The sequence below is a fragment of the Adiantum capillus-veneris genome, chromosome 17, assembly GCF_014529385.1.
Source record: "Adiantum capillus-veneris isolate H3 chromosome 17, ASM1452938v2, whole genome shotgun sequence".
NCBI classification, from domain to species: Eukaryota; Viridiplantae; Streptophyta; class Polypodiopsida; order Polypodiales; family Pteridaceae; genus Adiantum; species Adiantum capillus-veneris.
In genome coordinates this window covers 110,741,322-110,761,267 of record NC_140947.1, presented here as the reverse complement: position 1 = coordinate 110,761,267, position 19,946 = coordinate 110,741,322, and the positions used below count along the sequence as shown (strand labels likewise).

General features: G+C 42.1%; 1 pseudogene; it reads left to right on the top strand.

Annotated features, from left to right (window-relative positions):
- The first annotated feature begins 232 nt into the window (after window positions 1-232).
- LOC147437872 (uncharacterized) lies at window positions 233-5,771 on the top strand (annotated as a pseudogene).
- The last annotated feature ends 14,175 nt before the right edge of the window (window positions 5,772-19,946 follow it).

The window sequence follows — 19,946 nt, the reverse complement described above, 5'->3', positions numbered from 1 at the left end:
CAAAATAGATCCTATAGACTTTTTAACAAATGATAACATATGCTTATTACATAACAAAACCATGATGTATAAAACTTGGTATCATGATAGCCTCATGACTATATACACATGTGCATTTAAGAAGCTCGTTCATGGGATCGACGGCGCAGAACTCGGGTGCGGTCAGCGAGACGATCTGGATCGTCCGCATGGCAGGGGCGTGCTTGGGGTAGGAGGTAAACCCGGGCGACGAATGGCGGGACGACGTGGCGTGGGGCAAGTGACGTGGCCATCGGGGGAGGGTGAGATGGCAACGAAAATCCACGTCGGCATTAATTATGACGAGGAGGGGGAAATCTGACGAGATCCCCGCCATGATTTTGAAGTGGGGTATGTCACCTCACCTCACCTCAGGCAAGTGAGGGAAGCCTGTTGGTCGTCCGTGGCGTCGCCCTGGAGGCTTTCACTTTGTGCGGTAGTACAGCTTGCAAGATCAGCGTTCAACATTATCGACTGTGTTTTGGGGTTTGAGGGGGTGTTTCATGGCATCGCGCACGTATGTCTAGGGGGTTTCAAGGGCATCGCGGGCAAGGGGGGGCTCTGCCCAGGATTGCGCAGAGATGGCGGGCAAGGCGAAGAAGGGAGGGAATGATGGGCGCCTACTCTACACCTCCGCCAAAGAAGTTTGCTGGAAGGGTTGGGAGGGGATCCAAACAGCCGCACAAGATGAGAGCCACTACGTCAAGTGCGGGGCCAACGCTGGCTGAGGAGGTCAAAGAGGTGGGGGGGGGGAGCTCCTTCTTGCAGTGTCTCAACCCGATGTTGTTCCGGAGCCTTCGCCGATCAAGATTGTTGCTGTGACCGGGGAAAGGAAGAAGAAAGCAGGGAAAGGACCAAACAATGATGATGTTCCTCCATTGGCGTTTGTAGAACCAGAGCCGTGAAAGCTTGCTTCTGCTGTGACCAAGAAAGGGAAGACGGGGGCTTTAAAGGCCCAACAGCCAGAACAAGTAAGATAGTTCTTGGGTTTACCTGTGAATGTCCGGGTTTATCTGTGGACGTTTGAGTTTACTTGTTCCAACGTGTGTAGGGTTTGAAGATTGCAATGCCTCAGGGCCAAGATGCTCCTATGTCGGCGGATGTACCTCGAGAGGCGTGTCAAGGTGCTGCTTCAAAGAAAGCTCCAAAGGCCCCAAAGGAGATCCAACCAACAAAACAGGTAGGACTCTCTCTGTAGACGCCAGGGTTTATCTGTCAGTGCGCGAAGATTTGTGTGGTTTAAGGGAAATTTGTGCTTGCTGTTAAGTGTTCACATGTGCAGGGTTTGAAGAGGGCAATGCCTTTGAAGATTGATGCTCCTTTGTCGGCGGATGTACCTCGAGAGCCATGCCAAGGTGTTGCTTCAAAGAAGGCTCCAAAGGCCCCAAAGATTGCAACGCCTTTGAAGATTGCAATGCCACCGGGCCAAGATGCTCCTTTGTCGGCGGATGTACCTCGAGAGCAAGGCCAAGGCTCTGTTTTGAAGAAGGCCCCAAAGGTCCCAAAGGACGCCCAACCAACAAAACATGTAAGATTTGTGCAGGGTCAAGATACTCCTTTGTCATCGGATGTACCTCAGGAGCCATGCCAAGATGCGAGTTTGAAGAAGGCCCTGGCCCCAAAGGCGATCCAACCAAGAAAATAGGTAGGAATTTTTTTGTAGATGCCCGGGTTTATCTGTCATTCCCCGAAGATTTGTGTGGTTTAACACTAGAATGGTAACCTAACAGGACATAAAAGTGTCCTTTCAGGGTTTTGGGAAAAAATTCCAAAACCATAGTGGATCCACTCATTTTGAAAAATCCTTTCATGAGCTTATAGTTCACTACTACATATGGAAAAAATGAGAGAATTGTAATTTTTCTCATCACTTGGTCACTACAAACCTCCAAAGTTGATGGACCATTGCATTTTGCCCAAACCAACAATTTCTTACGGTTAATAGCATATAAATAAAAGTGGGGATTTTTGTAGGACATGAGATAAAATACCCCGTTAACTTCAATGGGTTGGTGACCAAAACATATGGTTGCTTTTACCTCACTATTTTTTTTTGGGCAAAAAAATAGGTACAAAAAAGTTGCATTTTTGCCATTCTGCGGACCTATCATCAAAGTTTCTATAGTCACGCTCAATATAGATACTATATGCATGTTTTATTGGTTTCCTTTGGGCCTTTGGATTCAAAAGGAGCCATGGAGCATGTCAAAAGGATAATGGATCTCTTAGAATTGGAACCTTGGGGGCAATGATAAAGTGCTAAATACAGCAAACATGAAAAAATTGGGTTTAGCATTATGACCTCTAGAAACCCATAGAAACTACTCAATATCCAACCAAGTTTGTAGTCTATGATTAGATATGGTTACTACCTACAAAATACACACAATTGGCCTAAGAAACTAGCGATATTGAGAAAGTTATACTTGCTACTCTAAAATGTATCGTATTCTTCAGCAATCAAAAAACTCAACCATCATCATATACTATGCTATATAGCATATTAGGTCCCCCAAAACTCAAGGAAGATTAGCTTTATGTTATACATTACACTTACACAATCAAAATTGAATTTGGATATCAAGAAAGCCACCAAAAAAATAATAAAAGTGCTAATTTTGGCCAAAAAAAAAAGGATTATGCAATTCTTGTAAATTGGTCATAACTTTCAATTTTAACACTTAGCTCTCCCTACAAGCATCCAAACATGTTGAGAACTATGAAGGCCTAACCTCTAGCCATATAAACCTCACAAACATGAAGTTTAGAGTGGTATAGTTGCCAAAAATTGAAAAAAAGCCAAAACAGGACCCATTTTTTCACACAGTTTAGGTTCAAAAATGTTGTGCAAAAGTAAGGTTAATGGTGAAATCGATACTCCAAAAAAAAATGCTAAGTTTTTTTCAGCTCATAAGGCAACTTTGTGGATATATAGCACCTAGAAATTCATTTTCATACTCTTCAAATAATTCAAGAAAAATGGTCACTTAATAGGACACAAAAGTGTCCAAGGACATAAAAGTGTCCTGTTACCATTCTAGTGTTAAGGGAAATTTGTGCCTGTTGTTTAAGTGTTCACAGGTGTTTAACATGTGCGGGGTTTGAAGATTGCAACGCCTTTGAAGATTGCAATGCCTGAGGGCCAAGATGCTCCTTTGTCGGCGGATGTACCTCGAGAGCAAGGCCAAGGTGCTACTTTGAAGAAGGCCCCAAAGGTCCCAAAGGACCCAAAGGAGGCAAAACAGGTAAGTCTATATCTGTAAATATCCGGGTTTATCTGTCTGCCCGTGTGGTTTTAAGGAGTGCAGGGTCTGAAAATGGCAACGCCTGCCCTTCAAGATGCTCATCTGTCTCATCGGATGTACCTCAGGAGCCATGCCAAGATGCTAGTTCGAAGAAGGCCCCGGCCCCAAAGGCCCCAATGGAGGCCCAACCAAAAAAACAGGTAAGAGAAATGCCTGGGTTTATCTGTCAGTGCCCGAGTATCGCTAGCTGCTGTTAAGTGCTCCTAGGTGTTTAACATGTGCAGGGTTTGAATCTGGTTAAAGGATCAGGCGCGTTGAAGGCTAAAAAAAGCGGCCAGTCAAAGGAGGTGAGCGAAACAGCGGGAACCCGACCAGGGGCTCCAAAGGCTCCAAAGGAGGACCAACAAACTAAACACGTAGGACTGTGCCCGAGTTTATCTGTCAGTGCTCGGGTATTGTGCAATTTTTTTGAAAATTGTGTCGGCTGTAAGGTGTTCACGGGTGTCAATGTGTGCAGGATATGATTGTGCTTGAAGGATCAAGTCCCTTGAAGGTTCAAAAGAGTGGTCAAGCAAAGAAGTTGAGTGGCACACTAGGCTCCGAGCCACCCAAGACATAGGTATGCAACAAACGGCCCTAGGCAGACTATTGCAATGAAAGTGCGCCTTGCAAGTGTTTTTGGTCCTTCCACCCGAATTTATGTTTGTTGAGTGCTTTGTCATAGGTGAACAAGAGAAAGGCCAAGGCCGATGTGAAAGAGAAAGAAGGTACGGCGGTCCCCGAGCAACAAAATGTGAAGAGGATGAAAGAGGTGAAAGTCCGTGAGTCCATCGAGCGAAAACTTGTTGTTGATGAGGTAAGCCACTCAAGTGTTGTGCAAGAATCCAATGAATTGTGTCTTTTTATCTTATGGTTTTCCTCTTCTTTGATAAAATGGTTAGGTAAGGGTGAAAGGGCACACGGGTAAGGGGCAGTTGGAGAAGGTGCCGGAGGTTAAGATTGCTCTAAAGAGGGATGGTGTGAAGAATAAGGCTAAAACGCATGTGGAGAAGGGGCAAGAGGATGAAGGGCCGGTGGATAAGGCTCTTGCTCTTGTCGGCTCTTCAAAGCGGCCCACGCTTCAAGTAAAGAGAGCAAAACAATTAGGGGCAAGCTGTACTACCTCCACAATTGTGGTAAGAAGTCCCTAGGTTTATCTGTCACGACATGGTGTGCAACTCTCTCTCTCTCTCTCTAGTATTCTTATTGCCCGGGTTTATTTGTCACGGCATGGTGTGCAACTCTCTCTCTCTGTCTAGTATTCTTATTGCCCGGGTTTATCTGTCATGGCATGGTGTGCAACTCTCTCTGTCTAGTATTCTTATTGCCCGGGTTTATTTGTCACGGCATGGTGTGCAACTCTCTCTCTCTCTCTCTCTCTCTCTCTCTCTCTCTCTCTCTCTCTCTCTCTCTCTCTCTCTGTCTAGTATTTTTTATTGCCCGGGTTTATCTGTCACTGACTTGCTTTGCCTTTTGTATTGTATTGGATGTAAACGCCTTATGTTGAGGTTATCAATGGGGGTAAGTTGGTGAGGATTTGTCGGGCTGAACCACCATGTGCGAGTCGGAACACTCTCATGGAGAAGCGATCACGGATGATTCAACACTTAAAAGAAAGTACATGGGCTGGATGTCTTCATCCCTCAAAGGCTCGGAGGGCGGCCTTGAGGGAGTGTCAACAACGACGTGCCCAAGTCAAGTATACGAGATCAGGTATAGGCCCAACAGTGCTTTAAGGATGTGAATCGAAAGTTTGCAGTAAATCACAAGAGGATTGAGGAGAGAACAAATAATAGGGCAGCCCTCACTTGGGACATTCTTCCGCGCAAGGCTCAAACGGCCATGAAGAAAGATACTTTTATCATGCAGTTTGTGGCCAACCGGATGAAAACGATCGATCAAAGGGAAGAGGCAATGAAAAAGGAGATCAAGAGTCACATGGAGGAAGGCTACGCATCTAGGGTAAGTTCTATGGTCATAGAAGCCAACTTTACTGTTTTAATCGGGTTTATGTTTTTGTAAGTGCCCGGGTTTATGCTATGTCTGAGTTTAAATTAATCTGTTTTATTGCAGCGCCGGATCAAAGTGGGGACCTTGACTGTTCGTAGTGATGAGGATAAAAGCAGCGGGGGGAGTAGCGGAGGGAGTGATGACGATGGAGATGAGGATGACGAGTCTAACCAGGATGGGAGTGGGGATGATGATCCCGATTATGATAGCGATGGGGATGCTGATGATGACGATGGTGGGAGTGACATAAGTGGTGGCGGTGATGACGATGGTGGGGGTGACATAAGTGGTGGCGGTGATGACGGTGAGGATGATGGGACTGATGATGAGGATGACGGTGGTGGAAGTGGCAAAGGGGACAATGAGAGTGTAAGTGAGCAGGACGGCGCGCAAGATGTTAGTAGTGACGAGGATGAGGTGCAAGAGATTTTATCTTCACCTGCAAGCATCCTTGCTTGAGGTTGTTTTGAGTGACTATGTCGTTTGTATGATTTTGTTTCACATACTTATCAGCTCTAACATGGAATGTGAACTTTTCATTCTCTCCTCGGCTTATGCTAGGTGGTTAAATCAAGTTTGTGTTACAAATTTTTTGGGTTGACATGTTATCCACGTTTACATGTTCGCAGGTTAGGGTTTATGGATTGCCTGGGTTGATATGTGTACCGGGTTTACATTATCGGTTATCAAATAAGTCTAGGTTTACGGATTTCCTAGGTTGATATGTTGTCGGGGTTTACATGTTATTTGTATAGTGGTTTGCATTCATGGTTTTATATGTTATTTGTATAGTGTGCTGCAAACTTAGAAAATGCTGTTTGTATGAACTTGCATCACATACTCATCAGCTTTAACATGCAATGTGTTGGCTTTCCCTTCTCTCTCTCTTGGCTTAAGCTGTGAAGTTAAGTTGCTTCATAGTTTGAATAGTGTGCCTTGGGTAGACATCCATGGTATATGTGAAAGCTTGTGAAGTGCGTAGATTTTGTGGTTGTATTTGCAAGCTATCATTCAAGTTGTATGTGCAAGTTGTGTTGTTTGGTGTCATGGAAAATGTCACCATATGGTTTGAAAGCCTCTCTCTCTCTCTCTCTCTCTCTCTCTCTCTCTCTCTCTCACGCACACACACACACACACACACACACACACACACATGAAAACTCATCCAATGGTAGATTTACATTGATTTCTAATCTTTTTTAGGCTGGTTCACTTGCCTCTCTCCTCATTTCATATGCCTCAAATCAAACTTTGTTTTATGAGGCCTCATCGTGTTTTATGTTTTGGTGCGTTAGTCATGCATTTGGTTTTTGTTGGACAAGTTTCAAAAACAACATTGACATTGCTATTGTGCCTAAGCTATTAGTATTGGTAGTAGTATTAGTGCTCGTAGTGAAAATCCACAATGATGATGGTGGAAAGAGGAGAGGAAGATGCTGCCAGAGTATAAGATTGAGCAAACTAGAAGGACAAATCTCTTCTCCACTTGCATCACGTACATTTCTACAACTAAACTATGTTGATAGTCTCTCTCTCTCTCTCTCTCTCTCTCTCTCTCTCTCTCTCTCTCTTTGTTTGAACCTAATTAGTCTAATATTAACATAAAAAATTATTATTTTATAACTTAAATCTAACTATATAGGCACTGCAATCTCTATCAAAGTTGAGAAAAAACTATACACCTAATAGTTGCACAAGAAATACAATCCTAAGAGGGCATCAAGAATGATCTGCCACATAAAGAGGTAGCCCATGGTCAATTAAAATAGGTATGGAATTAAGTGTATAAAGCAAAGGTATTGAAAATTATTTTAGGGAAGGTAATGAGTCAAAATTCTCCATCACAAGACAAGAGGAAGTGCCGATAGGTTGAGCAAAACCCAAAACAGGTATAAGGTTGATTGAAAGAAGACAAACAAAAAGCCTATCAAGTTGTACAACGTAAGAATAGTCCACTCCTTTACCACCATAATAATAATTTTAAAACTTTCCTTATTCAGGTGAAAAGAGATGGTAGGTGATTGAGAGGTCCAAGAATAATACAAATAACCAAACATGGGATACAGATAAACCCGGGCAAAACATCAAGACAAGAGGAAGATGTTTACTGCTCAGTTTCAGGTGAAAAGAGATGGTAGGTGATTGAGAGGTCCAAGAATAGTACAAATAACCAAACATGGGATACAGATAAACCCGAGCAAAACAGCAAGACAAGAGGAAGATGTTTACTGCTCAGTTTTACAAAAGTACAATTTGATGAGTTGATGCCAATACTCCATGCATAGTTTCCCCATCATTGAACTTCAAATCAAACAAATGCTCATCGTCATTGTTTGGTCCGCATACCACGAACGTAACAAGGCATTCATAAGCATTAGACCCATGAAACAACAAGGTTTGTCGGCCTATCAATGCTCCTAGCTTTTCTTGAGCTCTTGGCTGTGGAGTCATAGGCAACAATGCATTGCAAGTGTGGCATGTATCGACCCCCTCGTCCACCAAGAAAGTCTTTGTGCAACAATGATGACAGTAAACCCGCCTTTGTGAAGCAAACCGAACTTGCTTACGGCCCCTTTGATGCTTATGTCGCAAGGCACCCGTTTGCCTAGTAGGCCGTGTGGGCACCATGATTTGCATATTTACTCCTTCTAGCCTAGGTTGGCCATGCCCAAGTCGAGTGGCAGTTACATGTGCCTGTACTTGTGTTACACTTCCCTTGTTTGGCAAATAGATCTCCATGGGTGCTCTTTGAGCAAAGAGGCCAACATATGCTGCTCGCACTTGCCCCACCAATGACAAGATCTTTGAGTCACTATATAATGGAATGACCTCTTCAATGTTGTGCAAGAGTGCTTTTAGCTCGTCAATGCATTGGGTCAAAACTTGTGTTGGAGGAGGCCCTTGCCCATCTGCATCTCGTGTGGGATCTACATCGATGGTAGTATCCTCAAATTGTTCAGGATCGTTCTTCATGACTAGATCTCGGGCTGTGTCAATGATGGGTAGAATATGGCTAATATGAGAAAAGAAGTCCCTTAAGATGAGTCGCATTCCATACAAATGCTTGTAGTTGCTAAACCAATCTGGGCAGTCACAATATGCCGGATGTATACTAACTTGATACCATGTCCCTGTGGATGACATGCTCAAGACCTTAAATAAGAGTGCAGCTTCATCGATAACTTGAATTGTCGATGGGTCATTTGCATATCTCCTTAAGATTTCTTCACCTCGTGCAAGTCTTGTGGTCTGTAGCCGATCATTTCCATAAATGTTGTGCTTTCCAGAGTCAACTACACAAAATATACAGTGATCAGTTTCAGAATGCAATCCAGACACAGATAAACCCGGGCAACCATATAAACCTATACCATACTATAAACCCAGGCAAAAATGCAAGTCTTCATGCAAACCAATAATCCTACTAGGCAGTCATAGAAAAACCCATTGCCTTTGCTTTGATTAATATGAAAAGAAAATATTATACCAATCTCTTGCTTCTGGCGAAAGAACTCGATAGCAGTGCCACCCATTCGTGTCCCGGTGTTGGAGTCACCCACCAGGGCATGCAATAGATCCAAGGCTGATCGATTGATCCTTGCATCTAGAAGCGTGTATTTCACATACTGCCATAGTCTCTAGACCAAATTGGTAGTGTCCACATGCCCATGTGGAAATAAACAACCATATTTTGGCCACATTTGTTGCCAGATGCATGTCTTTGCGGCCAAACCATTGTAGATATACCTTACAATATTAGGGTGGCATTCACATTCTATCAACAACTGGGCATACCGAGCCTCGAAGTTGTCCTCTGTACCACATTGCATTAGATTTTCCATTGATGTATATAGGGTTTCACGCATCTCCATAGGAGCCTACAAAAAAAGTGGGCAGGCATATCAAGAAACATATACGAGATAATCTATAGTTTACCCATATCAGCCCAGGCACACACAGATAAGCTCTGTCACACACAGAAAAACCAAGGCATTGACAGATAAACCCAGTCACTGACAGATAAACCCAGTAAACCAAGGCATTGACAAATAAACCCATTCATTTGTAAATAAACCCAGGCACTAACAAATAAATCCAGGCATTGACAGATAAACCTAGGCACTAACAAATAAATCCAGGCATTGACAGATAAACCTAATCATTTATAGATAAACACAGGCACTAACAAATAAACCTAGGCACTAACATATAAACCCAAGCACTAACAGATAAACCTCTGTGACACGCAGATAAACCCACGTACACATATACAAAACCATATTACAAACCTGTGGAAGCAAGTGCTCCACCCATGCTTTCTTGGTATGGAACCAACATAGCAAGACAATACATGCAACTTGTTGAGTTGTCCCATCTTTGTCCACCTCCCAACAAGATTGATCAGCATGAACAACTTTATTGATGGCCAATAATGAAGTCATACACTTGTCAATCACCAATGCTCCAGGGCGAATGTTGTTTGAAATGTGGAACACAAGCCTTAGTGTCACTTGCAAAGCAATGCTTTCTTGAGATGTTCCTACATCATGTGTGCACAACATAAACCACAAGGGTAAACCAATTCCATTTTGATTTGGCAATATGGCTGCATATAGCGGCATCCCAAAAACATTTGTTTTGAATGTGGAGTCTATTGCCCAAGCATTGTTTGTTGAGAAACACAAGCACATGCGGAGCATCCAATCATCCTGAATAATGAGTATGAATGGCCTTTCCATCTCATCGAAGGCATCCGGGTTGTAGGGTTGACAATAGAGAACTTTGTTTTGCTCTTTTAATTTTAGAGCCTCCTGGTACATTGAAGACTAGTCATCGCTTCCTAGCCTCCCTAAACAAAAGCAGTCAATTAAACTCAAGTCTTAAATGAATCTGACAGATAAACCCAGTCAATATGACAAATAAAATCGGGAAAAATAATAAATAAACCAAGGCACTACCCCAAAATAAACCCAGGCACCATGACAGATAAGCCCATACAAACCTATGATTATCCCAGCAAGGAGACATTCAGGGATTTATTTACCTTCGGATCGGAGCTGATATGCCATCATTTGAATTTCCTTTGGTATCATGAAGAATCTATGTGACACTTGCTCTATCGACAATGCCATATTGAAGTGGAATAGCTCCTTGGAGACACTCATCTTTGCGACATGGCGACATGTTCCAACGTCAAACAAATCTTCCATGCATCGTTTCCTCACAGTAGGACGCACCGGCAAGTGATAAAGATCCTCACATGATCTCGGCACATGACCTTTGTGCCCAACATGAACCCTTATCCTTACACTTTCCTTTATATCATAGACGCGTTGAATGACGATAGTAAACGGGCATCCACACTTCTTTAATGTGCGCAGTCTTCGATGATCGTGGCCCTTTCTTCGTGCCTCCCCATTGTGATGACACACAAGTTGAATGAAGCCCCTGGACGACGATGATTGCCGCTCTACCAATCTAGCCTTGTGTTTGATGGCAGTAGCATTGATCACATTTTGAATATCATCCATCGACACTGTATGTTCCTCAACACCACCTTCATCCTTGCCGGGACTCTTTTGTCTGTCTTGTAAACCCGTGCAGTTTTCTGTGGAAGTGGTGCCATGGCTCTCCAATTCCCCCAACCCGGGCAACGATGCATAAACACACAAGTCCAAAAACTCCTTCACATAAGCAAGTGGGATTCCATGCTGTCTAATAATTGTGCACCATGTACATGCAATGGATGCCATTGTTGTCCGCATACATAAATGGTCGTTTGAGTGGCATGCGGAAACAATGCTTTCCCAATCTTCTATACATGCAAATCAACTTTCCATTCCTAATAACAAGACGCGAAGATCCACCTTGATCAACCATTACGTGGAGTGAATCCCTCATTCTTGCCCATTTTTTCAAGTCTAGCACACCTCGCTTGTCATGGGCTTTTTGAGAGCACTTATGGTAATCGTTTGGCCACTTTCGATAGAAGCTATCATAATCCCGTATGTTTGTCTATCAAACGCAAAGTACCTAGTTGATGCAAAAGCAAATGCATCCAAACACCCACTTTGATGATCTTCAAAGAACTCTTCCACGTCATCCATATCACTTGAGTTTCCATCCGAAGCGCCAATCGCCCCCCCCTCGGACTCGTTCCAAGCACCATCAAGCTCTCCGAAGCTCTCATTGCCTTGTAGCTGCAAAAGCAACCCATTCAGATCCCACCCCCAAGGCCCCCCAACCGCTGCCCCTCCACTGGCAGAGGCGTGCATCTTCATCAACACAAAACACCCGCCTGCGCCCCCCTGTTCAGAAGCCCGGGTTTACCCCCACCCCTACACCTGCTCTGTTGCACGACCTTCCCCAATTCAAATATGAAACTGCCCCGCCACCCCACCTTGCATGCCGCAATCACTTTCGGCGCCCTAACTGACAATCATTGTCCGTGCACAGAAAGATGCCCCGGCCACCCACCTGCCCCTTTATCCACGTGGCACCTCGTCGCCGGTGGCCACGTCACCCGCCTAGCGCCACGTTGTCCCGCCATTCGTCGCCCGGGTTTACCTCCTACCCCCAACGCGCCCCCGCCACGCGGACGATCCAGATCGTCTCGCCGACTGCGCCCTAGTTTTGTGCCGTCGATCCCATGAACGAGCTTCTTAAATGCACATGTGTATATAGTCCTGAGGTCATGATAGGTAGCTCCACAAAACAATGGAAACATGTAACATTGTACGATTCTTGATTTGAAGATCTTTCTTTTGTAATATATACACAAATCAATACGTTTCTTAGTAATACACAAAATCAAGATACATGTCACTTATGAAAATTCAATACAATCATGGAAATTTTTTATATACATAAGTTCAATTTTTTTTCTTTTGATATAATGTATATCTACATACACTCAGACACATACATATATATTCTACTTGCTATACTATGGAGACTTTTTGTCTTTAGATATACTATATATCTACATACATGCACACACATACATATATATTCTACTTGCTATACTACAGATAATTTCATGATTGATGTATACCAACGAAAAGAATGAGAGAGAGAGAGAGAGAGAGAGAGAGAGAGAGAGCCCAATACCAAATTTGAAACGTTTGATTTCTTCATATGTATGGTAGATTACTTGACCTTTCATTTCCACTTCCAAATGTTTCACTAACAAGATGTCAAATGGGGGTCTATTCATCAATAAGAAAAATTGCTATAGCTTCATCATCTGAGATTTGTTTTTGCTTTAAGGCTTTGAGTTTGTTAAGGTGTGAGCAACTAGGGTCTCGTCATCCTGTTTCTTTAAAACTAGTAAATTTACATTAGCAAATTAGTCTTTGATTTCTTTGATGTAGTACCAAATTTTCCATTGAGGAAATACCATGCTTTCTTGGAATTAGATCAGATCATAGCCAAGTGATTGAGCGATGAGACCAATCACTTTTTGATTTGATGCACCTGTTATTGTTAGAGCCTCTCCGTTTGGCTCTATTAAATGCCAAAGTCCCTTGTGCACAAGCAAGGACATCGTCTTGCATAGTCATGTGAAAAAATTATCACCATTAAACGTAGTGATGACGGAAATGTTTTGCTCCATGAGGTGGTCTTACTTGGTGATGTGCTGAGGCAATGTCTTAACCTGTTACAATGAGCATGAGCGAAGATGTCTCCTCTAGGAGTGCAAATACTACGAAGACCTTAGTGATAAAAACTACTTGCAAAGGCAATTTCTAATCACATCCATGCAAAAGGATAAGTATGCATTGAGAATTTACAAGTGCCTTTGTGCAAAAAACAAAGTTTCATATAGTAAGCCAATTTTATGTAGGTAGTCAGCAAAAATTGTACTTGTCCAATTGGACAATTGTGAATACACACTTCTAGCTTCTAAAGAGAGTTTCCACTTGAGAAACACCTTACTAGTCTTTGAAAAAGAAAGAAAGATGCCAAGCTCCGAACTATGGAGTTGCTTTTGAAGTAGTGCACCTTAGTTTTCTCCAACAACAGATCAGTATCCTGCAATTGAGAGCACATGACAATGGCTATTTTGTGGCGCATTGTGGACAGACCAAGCGGACAAAGGATGGCAAGCGACTGTTCCTAGACATAAGAAATACTGGAAGAATGCACGGGCGACCACTCTCAGACATAAGAGATATTGGAAAAATGCTCTCTCTTGCTCGAAACAGCTCTCAAACATAAGCAATATTAGAAGAACGCATAGTTACAAGGTTTTGGAACAACATACTCCCACTCACACTATGCTTGACATATGCTTCATGTGATCACACGTGTCATCCATGTCCTAGACCCATCCGATGTCCCTTGAGGTGCATTCAATGATACCTCCAATCCTTGTGTGTGTGTGTGTGTGTGTGTGTGTGTGAGAGAGAGAGAGAGAGAGAGAGAGAGAGTCTCAATCCATGTTTACATATATAAACTACTCTTGCTTGGTTGGCCTTCTCATGACAGTTTATTTTCTTAAAAATACTATTGTAGAAATTTTTAACAAATGGATATATCAAGATCAACATAAAAGATTTTTTCAAAACAAAGTCCTTGGAATTCTCAATCATGTGGCCCATGCAGAAGCTTGTTGTGCCAAATTTGTAGTCTCCTAGGCTAAACAAGACCAGGCTTGGGCTATCATGATCAGAGATATGCTAGAAGCAGCTAAACTTGGTTCGAAAGGAGGAAAGTGGAGAGCGGTAGAGTTTCATGACAAACTTTTAGCCCCGACGTGGGCTACACTAAGTCTGGGGGGCGGCTCAGGGGAATTGGTAAGGAAATGCAACAGAGCAGCGGGAGTCCTAAAGTGGGGGAAGAAACCAGATACTTCAAGAACTCCATACTGCATTGGTCCCCTAGCTTTCCAAAGTTGTAGATCTGTCGCAAAGTCCCTATTCGATAGAAGCAGCAAGTAAACTGAATAATAAGGGTCTGAACCGACTGGGGCACTTCTGGGACAGTAACAGCAAGAGCTGGAAAACCACTGAACTTCTGGTAACCTAATTCCAACCTAATAGCTTGGAGGTTTTGCTAGTCAACAAAGTGATGAAAGAGCTTGACAGTGCAGTGATGCCAATCAGTGACTCGGAGTTTGACTCGAATGCCTGGAAATGGCCAAGAAGCAGCCTCTTATGGAAACCCTATTCTAAAGGCATTTACCATACAATGATGCTAAAGAAGAATTGGTCTAGCCCCCTTAACAAGATATGGAAAAAGAAATGGTCGGAGTAAATGTGGGATCAAGTAATGGAGAACATCTGGGCGCCAAAGGTTCCGTATCACATGAAGATATTTCTATGGAAAGTAATAAGGGGTGCTCTTTCGACGGGGGTGAAGATTCAGGAGACAGGGATAGGGACAAATCGATGCTTGGAGTGCAAGATGGCTAGTGAGGATCTGACCCACCTTTTTACAGAATGCCCAGCTATCAGAGGCCTTACAAGAAAAATTTGTAAGTGGGTCCAAAGAACATGGAAAATTGGTTTTTTCAAGACTGATTTACTCCTTGGAGGTAAGAACTTGGGTAGCCCTGCCATCCTCATTTTCACTCAAATTATCAGGTTTTGCTTTTTACATAATGTATGGCAAACAAGGAAACGCCGTGTGTTTGAAGGAGTTCCTGAGGTGGCAAGCTTCGCAGAAATTATACAAGAAAGCAGAGTGCTAATATGGACGCTTGGACGCAAGCAAAACTCAGATGATTGGTCTAGGGTTACTTGTGCCTTGTTGTCAGCGGAATGCTTAGGTAAGGGGAAAATCATGAAACCATAAAATTAGTGAAGAACATGATAATGAACCTGGTGTATCAAGAGCATGGGGGCAGGTTGTTAGGGGTGGCTCCCCAGATAGATGATGTAAGTTTGGTTTCTGGATGGTGTCATGGCTCGGCACGAGCATGGCAGGTTCTTGTAATTTTTTGAGATGATCAATATAATTCACTCACAATTGTGAGTTTTGGCCAAAAAAAAAGAAAAAAAAGGTGAACGTATATATGCTAGTTTTTCTTGGTTGACCTTCTCAGTACAATTTATTTTCTTTCTCTACTGTAAGATATATTAGATAAGATACTTCTCTCTCCAATTTTTTTCCTCGACAAGCTAACTTCTCTTCTCATCTCAAAACATTCCAAAATTTTGTTTTTTGCATTGCAAAGCGCTGTCAACAACCCCTAACTAAGAATCTCATTGAAATTTTTTGCCACGTCAACATGGAGTCAAGACGTAAGCATAGCCTTCAAGACCAAAGCATATGTGATTTCATCCAGAGAGATGCCCTCACTTTGCATCTCAACATGGAGTCAAGACGTAAGCATAGCCTTCAAGACCAAAGCATATGTGATTTCATCCAGAGAGATGCCCTCACTTTGCATCTGTTGATGAAAATAGTCTAGATCTTCCTGGCCCTACCCCTGTTCCCCATATCGTGCATTTAGTGCGTTCCAAGAGTTGACATTCTGTACAAGAAGCTCCTCAAGTACTTTTTGTGCTTCCTAAAGTACACCATATTTGGTATACATGGTGACCAAGGCAATGCCAAGCATAACTTCTTTTTTTAGAAACCCCTAGTTAACAATATGATCGTGAATTTTGTTGCCCATATCAATGTCTTGCGTAGTGCCACGTGCATTCAGGACAAAAGCAAAGGTGATTGCATATGGAGAGTTGCCCTTGCTTTGCATCTGCTAAAAATAGCCGGAGCCTTCGTGGCCCTGCCACATTTGGCATACATGTTGACCAAGACAATGTCAAGCATAACTTTTTTTTTTTTTCAATAGCCCCTCATTATACCCATGGTGAAACTGATCCACTATGCACCACCTAAGGCTGCTCCAATGTATTTATTGTAAATCCATGGGCTAGACCACCCATGGTTAAGCAATATACATGGCCTAACCAAAGGCCAAAGAATGGTAGTTTCCATAACTATTGGGCAAATGATCAAATGAAGAGTGAATATCATTATCCTGACAAAAACCTAGTGCCACCAATAGTTTATTGTTACGACTGCTATAAGAAGGGTGAATACTTTTTTTATGATTTTCCTAAAAAACCTAAAAGAAGGGTAAAGCTTTTATCAATATGGTGGGAGTAATACCATTTACTTCATTAGTATATAGTGAACCAATAGTGCCATTGAAAGTCGTACATTGAAAGTCGTGCAGGAGCTTGAGCCAAGCTTCAAAAGCAATAATATGTGGAAAATTCGGATGAACGTGAAGAATCTTTTCATTCTAGGAGAAGCAAAAACAAAACATCGTAGAGAAAATGGAAACAAAATGCGACAGCTAGAAAAACTGAAGAGTTTCTTGAAAAGCAAGAAAATACCAGAAATATGTGTATAAGAAAATAAGATAACCTTTATCATGAACAAATTTAAATTGAACTAATATAGTTCTTCTAAGAATTACTTTTGCTGGGGGATTTTATATTTGCGAGCTTTCATTAGGTCTCCCTAATCTTCGAAAAATAAAAATTCTTTCAAAACATATTAAGTGCATAAGTGAAGGGTGAGTTTAGGAAATGAAAAGATAGATGAAAGTGGAAACGAAAAATAAAAATTCTTTCAAAACATATTAAGTGCATAAATGAAGGGTGAGTTTAAGAAATGAAAAGATAGATGAAAGTGGAAACTTAAAAGGCATATGAAGGTGGAAAGTCAAAAGACTTTTTGTCGATATAAAAAGGTGTTTCTCTTCTCCTTTATTTTTTCTTTAACATTTTCTTCTCTTCAAAGTGTCCTTCCTCTCTCTCTTCCTCTTGCGCTTGCGTGCACGCACGCAATGTTGTATCCATCCTTCTCAGCTAATACTATTGCGAATTTACGTGCTCATCATTGCCTATTGCTACGTGCTATAGACTAGCGCATCATTTATCTTGTTGTTGAGAGAATCTTTGAATTAGGAATACCTTTTGATTTTTCTGAAGCCATTAGGAATACCTTTTAATTTGTGAGCTGTCAATTTTGAGCTTTTTTCAATTGAAACATTATTTTCGAGCTTTTTAATGCTCATAATATACTAACAACATCTTCAACTATTTTTTACCAAAAGAAGGCGGTGATTAAATTAGAAAAGGACACACTTTACATCAACATGTTCAAGGAAGGAGCATGAGGATTACCTAGTCAGTAATTACAAGGGCAGATTCAGTTTCTAAGAGCATCAAGCTCAGCTCTAATCTTAACAAGAAGGGCTCTAGCTTCACTCCAGTTATTGGTGAGTAGATCCAAGTCCTCCTGGATGTATTCCTCCATCGCAAACATCTTCAACTATTAGTGTGGTAGTAGAAAAGTATACATTAAATGTTGCATTTCTTCAATCACCAAATATCAAATGTAACATGTATGCATACCTTTGCTTGTGGGAATGTATATTCATGCACATAGATTATTTATTAGCTTGAAATGTAACTTTGAAAAAAGCACCGTTTCTAATTAATTTTGATTGAACATCATATTTTGAAGAATACCAAACAACATACCTCTGTGGTACCTTGAAACCCTCTTGTCAAGTTGAATGCAATCACCTCTATTGAGCTATCCTTTCTCCCATGGTTTCCACAATTGGGCCTTTTTGAGAACACCACATTTGGCATACATATCCCCTAATGCTATGCCAAGGACACTATCTTTGTAGATCGAACCTCTTATTCAGGTCCCATGTCGGTAGCCCCCGATGCAAGTACAAGTCTTTACAAGGCTAGGCTATGCATGCTGTGGAAACCTATCCTTCATCCTCCAAACTGCACCATAATGCATGTGCCAGCTCTATGACACCACCTTCAAAGAGCCTCTTGCCACGTGACCTCAACATCTGCACTTTCGCTCTACCCACACAAGCTTTGCAAAAGTATAATGTTGGGGGACCTCCCCATGATGCAGATTGAGTCCATTGCCTCTACACAACCCTGTGCAGAACAACATGGGAAAAGTAGCTCCAAAACAAGCATTTCCATTAGACTCTTACGAGGACTATGTAATCCGGATCTACAATGCACACAGAAGCATCGTAGCAAGGTGTGGCTACATGTAGGGGTCTGAAGTGCTTCATGGCAAGCCCATGTAGTTGCCTCTGGTAGTTTTCACAAGCTTATCAGGTAAGAGGTGGTCTACCCTCAGATTGCATATGACTGGCATTCAAACCAGAAGGGTTGGACTGTCCTTTCCTCTAGTCTGCACCCAAGATTTCACAAATGCATTTTTGTGGAGCATTACAACTTTGTCTTTGGGGGCCAAGTGTGGGACATCACTAAGATGCAATGAACGCTTGTTTCCCACACGTAGCATGGGATCTAGCCAAAAAATGTCAAGGACTTGAACCAATTTGAGGTGAGTTAAGGGCTGGTACTTTAGCTAGATGTATGAGGCAGAGGAATCTCAATAGTTTTCCATTGCTCTTGCGCCATGTGGGACTACAATAAAGGCTCTAAGAGGCCATTATCTGTTGAGGAAGGACCTATCATGGAGAGCTTTGGCAATGGGAAGCACTGATATTGAGCTACCTTTAGAAGTGAGCTTCAATAGACAAATAATTATGTACCTTTGCATGTCAAAACCATTGTACGGGGAATTAGTAGACAAGATTTGGACGCTTCAAGAGATTAGCTGCCCTGTTGTTGAATGATATGCAGTAAATATTATAAAATAAGGTAGAAGAAAAAATCTTATCACCAATATTTCAGTTGAGTTGAAGCGTCAATGGAAACGTATATATGTGTTGCCCTGTTTTTAATGGGAGCAAGAGATAAAAATAGAGTACCCTGTTGCTCTGCTTACTAAATCGTGAAATAAAGTACATGTTGTTGTGCTCCGTGGGAAGCCCAAGTCATTATATATGCAATTTCCTCTGGCGTAAAGGATGAGTGTGTGTGTGTGTGTGTGTGTGTGTGTGTGCGTGTGCGTGCGTGTGTGTGTGTGTGTGTGTGTGTGTGTGTGTGTGAGAGAGAGAGAGAGAGAGAGAGAGAGAGAGAGAGCATTTTAGTGTTATAGGAACTATCTCAAGAGACCTCAGGGATCTATCTAATGAGTCTCAAATTCAAGATGTATTATCAAAGGGAGGAAAGTGGGATAACCAATCAGCTCCGTGGGGCAAGCCCTCACCCTTTCCAAGAGTTACCTCTAAATCTACTTTAGGTAAGAACAAGTGATAAAATCACGAGGCCTGCCAAGGAGATGCACCTAAGCATGAGTAAAAAAATATCCAAAGTTTGTAATTGTAGATTTTTTGTTATGGGGATAATATGGCCTATATTTAAAAAGGAAACACTCTTTCAAAAGCACAAACTTTTGAATTCAAGCAATCTTGAGCGACGCTCAAGAGAAATGGAATCGATAACTATAAGCTAAAGCAAGAAGCAACAACAGACTAGCTCTCACCAATAACTAGAAAGCATTCAAGCAAATGGCAATCTTTAACGGTTGCAAAGAAATGCATTGTAGCCAAAGTACAAAACTAAATGTGTTCCTATTACCTTGATAAACATTAAGTCTTGCTCGCTCCTCTACTTTAATAGCCTCCTTACTTGCCCCCCCTACTAACATACTCCCATTCTATTAGCAAGTACATTAATCACTCCCCTTGCGTTGGCAAGTACACTATTTTAGTACCTT